Source organism: Colias philodice, chromosome 17 (genome assembly GCF_061535455.1).
Source record: "Colias philodice isolate Cphi_HAF_F1 chromosome 17, ilColPhil1 Martin Lab GWU primary, whole genome shotgun sequence".
Lineage (NCBI taxonomy): Eukaryota > Metazoa > Arthropoda > Insecta > Lepidoptera > Pieridae > Colias > Colias philodice.
Window position 1 is genome coordinate 6,224,957 of NC_143102.1, and position 13,281 is coordinate 6,238,237.

The 13,281-nt window shown below is 31.2% G+C and overlaps 1 protein-coding gene across 1 annotated transcript in view; it reads right to left on the minus strand.

The window, feature by feature from the left end:
* Nucleotides 1-11,275, minus strand: part of RapGAP1 (Rap GTPase activating protein 1) — a 223,922-nt gene extending 212,647 nt beyond the window's left edge. Inside the window, exon 1 of the mRNA XM_089706131.1 lies at nucleotides 11,075-11,275. The gene's annotated coding sequence lies outside the window, so the exon portion shown is untranslated. The remainder of the gene's footprint in view (nucleotides 1-11,074) is intronic.
* Nucleotides 11,276-13,281: the final 2,006 nt, after the last annotated feature.

The following is a 13,281-nucleotide window of genomic DNA, read 5'->3' on the forward strand; positions in this document are numbered from 1 at the left end:
CCTAACTGTGAGCTCTATATGCAATATTTATTAGTCGCAAATATTCATATATCATTTCCAACGTGAAATAGTGGATATTATTTTATTTTTTAATAAAAATAATTGTTACAGAAATGTATATACTCAAATGTTAGTCATTAGTTTATTAAATTGTAAGCGACAATAGCATTTCTATTATATATATATATATATTCTATTTTTATCCAATAGTCCAAATGGACTACTGGATAAAAATATCACTCAAGCCTACATAAGAACAACCTTCCTTATATGTTGAATGTTCTTACTTATGGATGCGTTCTAAATATTACGATTTATTTTGGCAGATGAGCTAATCATCGCTTAATTTTAACGACCGATTAATAATTAGTCATTAAACTAATCATTTTATCTTCTTCTATAAGAGATCAATATATTATTTATCTCTTATTGACATCCGTATAAATCCTTACCTTTCCATATTGAATACTATTAAGCCCTTTAGGAACTTGAAAAAAACTAAACTTTCGCTTATAAAATTCCAAACATGTTCTTGAACGTCGTAAATACTTCTGACGTTGAGTGCGGTATATTCCATATTTAGGTTTTAGAAAAAAATCTAGCTCAGGGATATAGTAAGATACCTAAGAGGTAGATCATACTAATATTCTAAACGGGAAAGTTTATAAGCATAGATTGCATGTTTGTTACTCTTTCACGTAAAAACTACTTTTCGGATTTGGAAGAAACTTTACAGGTATATAGATTAAACATCATAAAACACATGAGCTATAGAAATAGGTACTTGATTTTCTACGCGGCTTTGTTTGTGGCCTGTGGGTTAAACCGCGCGGCAAAGCTAGTAGTTTAATACGCCTAGTGACTAGAGTCCGATTCTTCAAGTGAGTACTTGGTACAAATGAGCTAATATCACGCAATGAAAGCGCTTTAGTGTTATTATTACATGGATTACTGAATCAGGAAGATAATCATTATGTTTCATTAAGGAAACACGTAATATAACTCAATCGCATGAGATTCACCGTTGGGTGTGAGATATGAGGTCGATATGGAAGAAATAAGCTATTTTATTCGGAATCTAGTTTTTATCTTCATGTGTTAAATGATATCAGATTTTAGTTTTCCATCTAGTTTTTATCTTCATCATTCATGTGTTAAATGATAACGGGCTTTAGTTTTCCAATATCTACCGGCTATTGTGTGTGTGTGATTTTTATAGCAGTTTTTGTTCATAAAAAAAATGGAAAATGTAATGCATATACATAATTGAAAGAAGAAAGTAAAACAGTATTCCATAAAAATACCTGTATACAATGTATACAAAGAATAAAGTTTGGAAAATCCAAAAGTGCACGACTCATAATGCTCATTTAATTATGAAAAATTAAAAAAAAAAAACTTATTGTAGTTTTCGTTTTTTATTAATTGCAATTAACGACACTGAATTAATTAATCATTCGCATTCAGTGACCTACAATCAATTAGAATATTTAAAAAAAAAAATGTGTGCGTGTACTAGAGTACACACGTAAGAAGTGAAACTTCTTTATGACCTTATTTTTCAAAAAATAATTTACTATCTACACTAATATTATAAAGAGGAAAACTTTGTTTGTTTGATTGATTGTAATGAATAGGCTCATAAACTACTGGACCGATTTTAAAAATTCTTTCACCATTCGAAAGCTACATTATCCACGAGTAATATAGGCTATATATTATTACGCTAAGACCAACAGGAGCATAGCCACGCGGGTGAAACCGCGCGGCACAGCTTGTATACAATATTACAGAAATACGTTAGTCTAACACGCTCGTCGCTTCGCTCCTCGCTACCTATTTAAATATTTAAACCAGCCGCTGCTGAAACTCGCTCGCTTCGCTCGCTCGGCTCGTGCGGTAGTTCAAAAATCAAAAGTTAACCTAAGATGCTCGTCGCTTCGCTCCTCGCTACCTATTTAAATATTTACACCGGCCGCTGCTGCAACTCGCTCGGCTCGTACGGTAGTTCAAAAGTTAACCTAAGATGCTCGTCGCTTCGCTCCTCGCTACCTATTTGAATATTTACGCCGGCCACTGCCGCGACTCGCTCGCTTCGCTCGCTCAGCTCGTGCGGTAGTTCAAAAGACCAAGGGAGACGCCAAAAAATTCGAGTTATATAGAGTTTTCAACTTATAAAGGATTTCGACTTAGGCGGATTTTGATTGGACATAAAGAGTTTGAGGTTTATTCTTATATAAATATTGAATTCACAAAATCATAATTGAACACCAATCAAGCAAACACGTGTTAACGTGAGTCATAGATTTATTATCGTATACTCCTAAAATGTTTTCTAAGAAACAATACTGTACTTACATTGTCGGCAAGTTCTTAAAGGCGGTAACTTATTTTTGTTCGAACAATAGAGGTAAAAATGTGTGCGTGTACTAGAGTACACACGTAAGAAGTGAAACTTCTTTATGACCTTATTTTTCAAAAAATAATTTACTATCTACAGTAATATTATAAAGAGGAAAACTTTGTTTGTTTGTTTGTTTGATTGATTGTAATGAATAGGCTCATAAACTACTGGACCGATTTTAAAAATTCTTTCACCATTCGAAAGCTACATTATCCACGAGTAATATAGGCTATATATTATCACGCTAAGACCAACAGGAGCATAGCCACGCGGGTGAAACCGCGCGGCACAGCTTGTATACAATATTACAGAAATACGTTAGTCTAACACGCTCGTCGTTTCGCTCCTTGCTACCTATTTAAATATTTACACCAGCCGCTGCTGCAACTCGCTCGCTTCGCTCGCTCGGCTCGTGCGGTAGTTCAAAAATCAAAAGTTAACCTAAGATGCTCGTCGCTTTGCTCCTCGCTACCTATTTAAATATTTACACCGGCCGCTACTGCAACTCGCTCGCTTCGCTCGCTCGGCTCGTGCGGTAGTTCAAAAGTTAACCTAAGATGCTCGTCGCTTCGCTCCTCGCTACCTATTTGAATATTTACGCCGGCCACTGCCGCGACTCGCTCGCTTCGCTCGCTCAGCTCGTGCGGTAGTTCAAAAGACCAAGGGAGACGCCAAAAAATTCGAGTTATATAGAGTTTTCAACTTTTAAAGGATTTCGACTTAGGCGGATTTTGATTGGACATAAAGAGTTTGAGGTTTATTCTTATAAATATTGAATTCACAAAATCATAATTGAACACCAATCAAGCAAACACGTGTTAACGTGAGTCATAGATTTATTATCGTATACTCCTAAAATGTTTTCTAAGAAACAATACTGTACTTACATTGTCGGCAAGTTCTTAAAGGCGGTAACTTATTTTTGTTCGAACAATAGAGGTAATAAATATAAATTCCTAATGTCGAAATCTCGAAACAGTCAGAAATTAATGACGCACATAGTATATACATATTATGACAGAGGTTAAGCTTAAATAACTTGAAAAATAAATAACATGATCTCGCCCACGTGTTGGTGTTTTAAAAAATTCAATCAAAAACTGAGGTTAACTTTAAATACAATTTTAGAAAAATAAATACCACAATCAACATTCAAGTATTAGAAAAAATTGATACCATAATTCCACCCACGTGTTAGTGTATTGAAAAATACAATCAAAAAGTGAGGTTAATCATAAATAACTTAGAAAAATAAATACCATTATTACACCTAAGTATTAGAAAAATAGATGTAATTACTTATTTACTTTTTTTAGAAATTCACTGGAATTAGAATTAAAACAAACCCTTTGATTTTGCTGATCACTTTAATATAACATGTATAATGTATATAGTCACGAGTACGGCGTAACGCAAAAATGTCACGAGTACGGCGTAACGCAAAAATGTCACGCGCGCGGCGTAACGCAAAAATGTTACACAAAATTTTTGTCCACCCCCGATAAAGAAGTTTCACTTCAATAAATATAAATTCCTAATGTCGAAATCTTGAAACAGTCAGAAATTAATGACGCACATAGTATATACATATTATGACAGAGGTTAAGCTTAAATAACTTGAAAAATAAATAACATGATCTCGCCCACGTGTTGGTGTTTTAAAAAATTCAATCAAAAACTGAGGTTAACTTTAAATACAATTTTAGAAAAATAAATACCACAATCAACATTCAAGTATTAGAAAAAATTGATACCATAATTCCACCCACGTGTTAGTGTATTGAAAAATACAATCAAAAAGTGAGGTTAATCATAAATAACTTAGAAAAATAAATACCATTATTACACCTAAGTATTAGAAAAATAGATATAATTACTTATTTACTTTTTTTAGAAATTCACTGGAATTAGAATTAAAACAAACCCTTTGATTTTGCTGATCACTTTAATATAACATGTATATAGTCACGAGTACGGCGTAACGCAAAAATGTCACGCGCGCGGCGTAACGTAACGCAAAAATGTTACACAAAATTTTTGTCCACCCCCGATAAAGAAGTTTCACTTCAAAAAAAAATTAAATCAAATGATGGATTTTTTCACAAGTTAGTGTTTTCATAGTGTTTTCAGGTTTCACACATGACGGACAGGAAAATTTTTTGACCTATTTCGGTGTTTTTTTCCAATTCTATTGAAGTAAATCAATTTTTAAAAAGTATGGGATTAATCTCCATTAAATTATCTCGACAATAGTATGCAAAATATCTTGATTCCGTGAACTAACAAGGCTATAATAATAAGAATAGCTGCAAAACTCAGGCGAAAAAAATTTTTCGATCGTAAAGCACTCTCTGATGCTTCGCATCATGAGTCGTGCAAAATGTCGTGAGTACCTATATAAATAAAATGTGTGAATTTGGAGCATTCGTTTAAATTATATAATTATTGTGTTTAGTATGTGTTCTTTATAAAGAGGACAAGGTTTGTATACAGTATAATAGAACAACAGAAGATGATCGAACACAAACTTGTATCCAGAGTGGAGCCGAGCGCAACTTTCGCAGCCATCAAGAAAATTATTAATAACGGAACGGTGGCAAAGATTGATCGCAATCTCGCTTTTCTTATAAATAAAACTTACCTTACGTTTTAACAAATGAATAGAAATATCATATGATCGTATGGAACTCAGTCCATAAACTAATTGTTATTTATTGACTGCACATTGATATAACTACACTTCGATACAAACAAACACATTGTTTATCATTGATAAATGTACACTGCTTGGAATGTTTCGGTTTTGAATCTATATCTATACTAGTAATATTATAAAGCTGAAGAATTTGTTTGTTCCAACGCGCTAATCTCAGGAACTACTGGTCAAATTAGAAAAAAGTTATTTCGGTGTTAGATAGCTTAGACCAACTGTCAACAGAAGCGGAGCTATGCGGGTTAAACAGCGGGGCACAGCTAGTGTAATATAAAGAAAATTGCATTATTTTTGGAAAGTTTGCAACTATTTAGAAATATGTAGTGGAACTTACTGTACTATCATCAAGTTGCATATTATTTTATTCAATACCTACCAGACTTGAATTTTGTTCAGACTCTATATTGCACATAATATAATTCCAATCTTCATCTTTAACAATTACTGCCTGTTTTTTTCTAAATTGAAATGATTTCGGTGCTTTACTAAATGGAAAATCTAATACTCCTGCTAAATCCTAGCATTGTTGGACAGAGTTAAATTGTTTACAAAACTCAAGTCCGAAGGGCGGAAAGTAAGCAAATTATTATTTCAACTCTTCGACTTAGCTTTTTGTTGTACAACCGGATCGATTACCTATGGAGTTTGCGTTAAACGTAAAGATAATGTTACTAATGATTTATAACTATAATTACAATTGTTTGAAGTCATGGGCGTGTCATGTCATCGTCGGTTGGTCGGACGACTGAAAAAATATCTTTTTGAAGAAGTAACTGGTCACTTGATGGTAAGTATACAAAAAAAACAATAAGGTAACGTTTTGCTCAAAGCAAGAACCGCAACAAAACTATCTACGACCTGCTGAATTAATAAACTAACTACGCATTATACAAATCAAACTTATTTTTATGATCTGAGCAAATAATACCTAAGTAGATAACCGCAAGTGTCATCGTTTAAAAATGCAGTCCAAAAAGGTGACACACTAAGTTGAATCTTTATTTTTCAAATTAAAACGATTCTTCACAGTAGTGACTCTACACACACACGATTTTGTGTATAGTTTTATTTTCACTAGCATTGAAACAAAAAATATCACAAAAATTCTGAAGTCTTTATAAAGACGAATATCGAACGAAGAATCTTTATAAATCCCTTCTTAGGATATCTTACCTCTCAAACTTTGACTGATTTCTAATTTAATTTACCTTATACTTAATATTCACTTTAGTCTTCTTTACCCAGAAAATAGCGTTTAAATCTTCCTATTTCCATCAACCTTCCTATCCAATCCTTACCTCCGTTGCATTCCTGTATCGTTATTAACAACTACAACAGATAATTTAATAGTATACCCATTACATTAAGTATTTTACTGAACATCTAAAATGCATTTAACATTAATAAACACTATATAATAAAACTGTCTCACTTATCTTTTAATTTATATCCAAAATAAAAGCATTAATTAATCCCCATAATTATAACTTTTATTTCAAACTACCTCACAATAAATACCTTTACTTAAGCCATTGAAATCTAGACTACACTTATACATAGGTATTAGGTACAGAGTAATGAACCCTATAACTAGTTTTCATATAAAAGCATAATTATTGCGATTAGCGAAAAGCCGTAAAATCGATGCATACAGGAAGATCAAACTTGTTTGGTTTGTTCGATTATATTAGCGTATCTTTATAACTACTGGATCAAATCTTACACTTGTAGAAATATTGGATAAATCGAAAAATGATCAATTCTAAAGCTTAATATATTATATTATATAAACTATACCTATTATAATGTCACAGTCTATAAAACTGTATTTTTATACTGTGATAATATTATAAATGCGAAAGTCTCTATGTATTTCTTCACGCGTAAACCACAGAACCGATTTGGATTAAATTTGGTACACATTTAACACATATAGCACAGATCTTAGGTACAAATATTATAATACTATACGAGTATACTTGAGACCTGAAAAAGGATAGGGATAGGGTTTATCCCAGAAATCTCACGGGAATGGGAACTATGCGAAAAGCTATAAATAATATCACCGTAATAGGTACCTACTCTAAATAATATCACCGAATATATAGCACAAGCTGAGCTAAATAAGAATATTTATACATCAATTATTTTACGAATAAACCAAACACAATAAATGAACAAGAATCTGTATCGAAGTTCCATCTATAGATTGTAGTGAATTCAGTCCATTACTGCTGTGTACATTTTCCTGAATCCTGCAATGAATTCGGGGATTGTGGCTTGCGGAGACTCTGCAATTGTACTAAAATCCTCTATTCCTGGAATTTGAAATTATGGCAAGATTAATAACGAAATGTCCTCTGCCTTTGTATACGTTAAATACGAAATGATTGCTGTTTTAGGTTTTGAGCGGGGAACGAACAACCAGTTTTATTACAATGACTAATAGGTATCGTCTTACTTTTTTGTGTTTGGTTCACATTGAATATTTTATATTTTCATCATCGCCATTATTCTATTTTAAGCGCGTAAACTTCATTAGTATTGGCATTAACTTATAGCAGAGATAAATAAAGTTTTAATTAAAGACAGATATAAAAGTGGATGACACTTAGCCGTGAGCTAGGTATACCTACTTGTATGACCCATTCGGGTCACGAGTTCACGACTTCCAATTTTCCACTCATATTATGGTACTATAATAATAGTAGTTCTTAGTCGTACTATTACTACTTCTTCAAAGAAAAACCTAGTATTGATCGTTTAAATTATATATTAAAGCTATAAGTAAAATGCAAATTCCTCTCGTTATTCACATTTACTGAAACGAATGACCCATTTTTTCAGTAAAATCCTGTACACAATACACATATATTTACGATTGTATGAATTTTTACTTAAATTTCCAACGTTAATTATTGAAAATATATGTATTTTCGATATGAATAAAGAAGAAATAATATCGCAATTTCAATGTAAATATTGATATTTACTTGCATTTACGACTGGATATTATTTATTTATTTATTTATTTTTATTTATTACTCTTTAATAAAACTATACATTTACAATTATATTTAACTTATTGCTAATTTAAACATTTACATGAATTACATACATATTTATGTTTCATTCATACCCAGAAACATGTTTTTTGTTTTAAATAAATTTGACTGTAATTTATATTCCTTCGTTATGATGTAATGATCTCTATGTTTTGTGTTTGTAGGGGATAATCTTCGGAAGTACTGATCCGATCATAAACATTCTTCCACTAACAGATAGCCACACTATTCAGGAGTGACATAGGATATTTTTTATCCAGAGTTAGCCTGGGCAAAGTCAGGACAAGCGGCTGGTATAATATAAAGTTTTCTGTGATTGCCTGGTAGAGATCAATAGTCAATACATAGTGATAAACAGCCAAATGTGCTACATAATATAATATTATTGTTTCTTTTACTTGTAGTTTAATTCATATATGTACGAAAATGTAATTAATAAATATTAATAAATTATTCTTAGTAAGATACGAGTTGATTTAACTAGCATTTCTCCTTAAATTAGCTCTGTAGACCTAATTTCAAGAAAGAAGAGACGCTTTTATCCAGTAGTGAGGCACAAAAGCCTCATAACGATGTTACAAGTTGTTTTAACTTCGTCCTAGTGCTCGTTCACCGAGATTTATAATGTAGAGATTTATTATTTTTTTCCATAAATTACGGCATTTTTATTTTGTTTATTTCCCATGCCATAGTATGTTTGTTTCCATAGTATAATTATTCTATATAAATTATGTAGGTAATAGGTAAATATTTTTCCTGTATCATAAGATATTAACTACATTTGAATTCTACATAATTTACACACTATGTTTTCATCTGACAAACTTCGATGATAATATTTGGTCTCCTATGTTATTTATTGTTCTACACAAACGCATAATGTATTTGTTTTTTACATCGTATAATATCATTATTCGAATATAAATATTCGTATAATAGAATTATTCGTATATAGCCGAAGCGGGTAATTACTTGTATAAGAAATATTATACGTCCACTTAAGTGGATACAAATCATTAACTTTTCGTTATTTTAATAACTATTATTTGATCGATATACCCATTTACCAACATAATTGTGTGGCTACGGAAATATCATCCATATAATTGATTATTATATCAAGTTACATTTTATGTAACTCGTAAATGTATATCCACAATTTCTTGCACTATTTAATTAAAACTGCAGTTTAAATGAAAAAGAAACTCGCATTTCTTTGCTTTAATATACGTTAACTAAAGAGAAAAGAGCTTACAGGATTAGAAACAGAAAACCCATGTAAGCCGCTTGTGAAGAATTAACTGTAGTTGCAACTGAGTTACATTAAACAAAACTCTTTGTTCTTTGAGTTAATATGGTTAATTAATGTGTTAAACAAAGCAGCGTCTTAAAAAGTTTCTTGAAGATTAAAAGGATTTTCATAAATAATCTTATTCTAACTAGGTATAATAACATCATAAATTCAAAAGTAACTCTATTTGTCTGTCTCGTCTTCACGCCTCAAACATGGCACCGATTTGACTGAAATTTGGTACAAATATAGTTTGATATCAGAGAAAAGAAATAGGATAGTTTTTACCCTGGAAATCTCGCAGCACTATGCGGGATTTGCATCAACGCGGGTGAAGCCGCGGGCGGAAAACTAGCTTTCATAATTAATAAGACATTTCTGTCCTTCCTCTTGTAGGCTCCATAAAATAATCCTAAAAAAAGCTGTTCCGTCTAGTGCAGTAACAGGGCTCTTTCAGTTGTACCATGTTGTACGAAAGGAGATTAATTATTTTGTTTTAATACTATATAGTAGGTTTCAGCTGAAGAAAAATCTCTTAAACACAGAAATGTGATCAACGCCGCATGTGTTTACAACCGTTTATGACAATATGAATAAAGTCAGAAACACACTTGACAGTGTACCATTATATTCGTAATTACTAATTATTATACTAAATATGTAGTCTTGTAATAATAATTATCGTATAAGTTTTAAATGAGTCATTTTATGTCCATAATGAGGTCCATTGTATTACATTTGATAATTAAAAAGTAATACATTTTCGGGTATCTATTTAAAACATTCATAACTAAGTAAAGCTTATAATATGTTCTTACCAAAATTGTAAATATACTTTCTTAAACGCATTTTTTAATAATAATATATATGATTAACATTAAAGGAGCAAACGTAAGTTCATGAAAAAATAATTATATGAGGTAGAGCAGCGCAAATATATTATAATCTTTTATATTTTTTGTAATAAGATTACGTTAGTAGATCTATTAAGCTAACTGTTTCATGAATATATATTTAATTTAAGCAGTTTCAATAAAGTAAGACTCTCTAATTGTTTTAATTTAATTCTAGTTAAGTTAAAATGATATTTTACTTTTTAGTCAATTACGTAGCAGATTATCCTGTTGTTTTAAGCTGCGTAGACCTACACGCACACAGGTGGAGTCATATTATGATTAATTATTTTTTAGATATTAAAATTAGTGTCGGATTATAATTATTTATATTATTTGTATAATTCCCTCGAATAACTGATTTCATACGTTACGAATTCAAAGATATGACAGCATATTTAATTATTGATAATATTAAACTTCAAGAGAATGTAGAGTGTTTATCATCGTATTTAATTCAACCATAAACAAACATGTAAGAGAGACTAAATTTATTTTAAATCAAGTTAGATTAATTTAATTAATCTCAAATGAACACCGAGCTAATTAGTATTTGCAATTATATATAACAATTACGCAACCGATCCAACGTCGGAAATTAGAGCCAAATTAATTGCAACCCACTTAAGGAATCCGGTGAAACCAAAACAAGTGAATGCCGGCTCGAACTTATTCACGCACAAATTGTTCATAACAAGTTAGAATTACCTGAAAAACACGCCGGAAAACACAAACAATACACGATTGAAACACTGATGTCACTAGCACCGAATATTAATCCACATATAGTTTAATTCACGAGGGAATAAGATATACAGTCGTACGGATCGTCGTTTACCAGTCGAGTTTGTTTACGCGAACGAAATCGTTCAGAGGGAAGCGAGTGTCCTCCTCGCAACACAAATTTCAACTGAGCTGGCTATGAAAATTGTTCACACAGCAATCGAGTGAGGAAAATGTTTTCGTCACAGTTGCTCTATCACTGTACGTAAAAAGCGTTTACTTGCCATTGTTTTAGATTTTAATGCGATTATGATAAGCGTTGTTTTTTCTAATGATTGTTATTAAATTTTAGTTTAACCGGTTTTATAATGACTGGTTTTAATCATAGGTGTATGTAATGAAGGCGATTAATTTTTTCATACATTTGTAAACTCTATGAATGAGTTCCTAATTGAACATTTTCTCGATTGGTAAAGTAGGCTCATGTCGCAACGGTCTAAGGTGTAGCTAATCTAGGCTAGGTAAGGAGAAGGATGTGGTTTCGAATCCTCGCAGTAGTATTTTCTTTCTATTCCTCGAAAAATACATTAAGTTGCATTAATGCTATAAAACTAAAAAATAAAACAACAAACCTGTGAATTATAGAACTAACTGCGAACATATCCGTTTGACCCGGATATGCAGATGTGTATAAACAGATGAAAACATTATGGTTCACTCGATTGGTGAAATGAGAAAAAATGTTATTCATCATTCTGACTCATGTCATGAGGCTGAGATATATATGGTATAGAAGTGTACAAAATCCATACTAATATTATAAATGCGAAAGTAACTCTGTCTGTCTGTCTGTTACTCAATCACGCCTAAACTACTGAACCAATTTGCATGAAATTTGGTATGGAGATATTTTGATACCTGAGACATAGGCTACTTTTTATTGCGAAATATGTACCACGGGCGAAGCCGGGGCGGACCGCTAGTGATGTATAAATTAAAAATCCTATACAATTTCTTCTTTTATAGGTTATTTTTATAATATTTAAGAAAATTTGAACTCAGCAAGAAAGAAATAATATTCTTGAATCAAGGAAAACTGGCCAATTAAAAAATTTACTTAACGTAACGTAACGTAAACCTAAGTAACCCTTTCCTAAGTTTATTTTTTAAGGAATATCTATTTTCATTCCTTTTATTTTACCACATCAGCGACCATAATAAGTCATTAAAAAATACTACTAATACTACATCCTTATTTACGGCATCTTTACTACAGTAGAATCCGTTTATTATGACTCCGCCTATATTGACCAACCGGTTATTATGACGTGATTGCACTACGAAGTTTGGTTTTCATATAAAATTCTTTATAAAAAAGTCGGATATATTGACTTCCCTTACAGTGACATACCGCTTATTATGACCCATTTTTAATAAATTATATATGGTTATAATGACCGAAGTGAATTTATTATCACGATTTGTTAACAGCAATATTGAAAATGATAATTTGACCAAAGCTATGTCTTCTTTACACTAGTATTAGAGACTGTTTTTTACAATAAAATGAAAAAACAAAAGCAGACAAAAATTACAGTGTAGGTACTTACAGTAAAAATATGTAGTTATTATAATAATCTGCTGATTACGTGCAATTTTGATTTTGATTTAATATGTACCTATACATATTCAAGTATACTATGTTTCTGTATTAAAATACTTAAATACATACATATTTACATAAAAAAGATTTTTCATTTCACATAACGCTTTGTATGACGTCCGCTTATTATGACGTGTTTGTCGATTCCCTTCGATGTCATTATAAACGGATTCCACTGTATTATTATTACTCATAATTAAAATCGTTATACATGTTTATTTATATACATATAAGGTTTGTATTCGGGAAATATTCTCACGTGTATAACTCCTGATATATTGAGAATTGTTTTTTTTTTCATAAGGTTTGTATATGTATAATGTATATGTATGCGAATATGATGCGAATGTTATGCATCAATAGTTGATGAACGCCTAATTACTAACATTAGAAAATAATATTTACCTTATTAAAATGATAATTTAACAAGCTAAAAGATTTGCGTGGGATTGTTATTAAAGAAAATTAATAAATGCATTTTTAATTCCTTACCTCTATGAGTTGTGTACCTTCAAATAATAGAGTTATT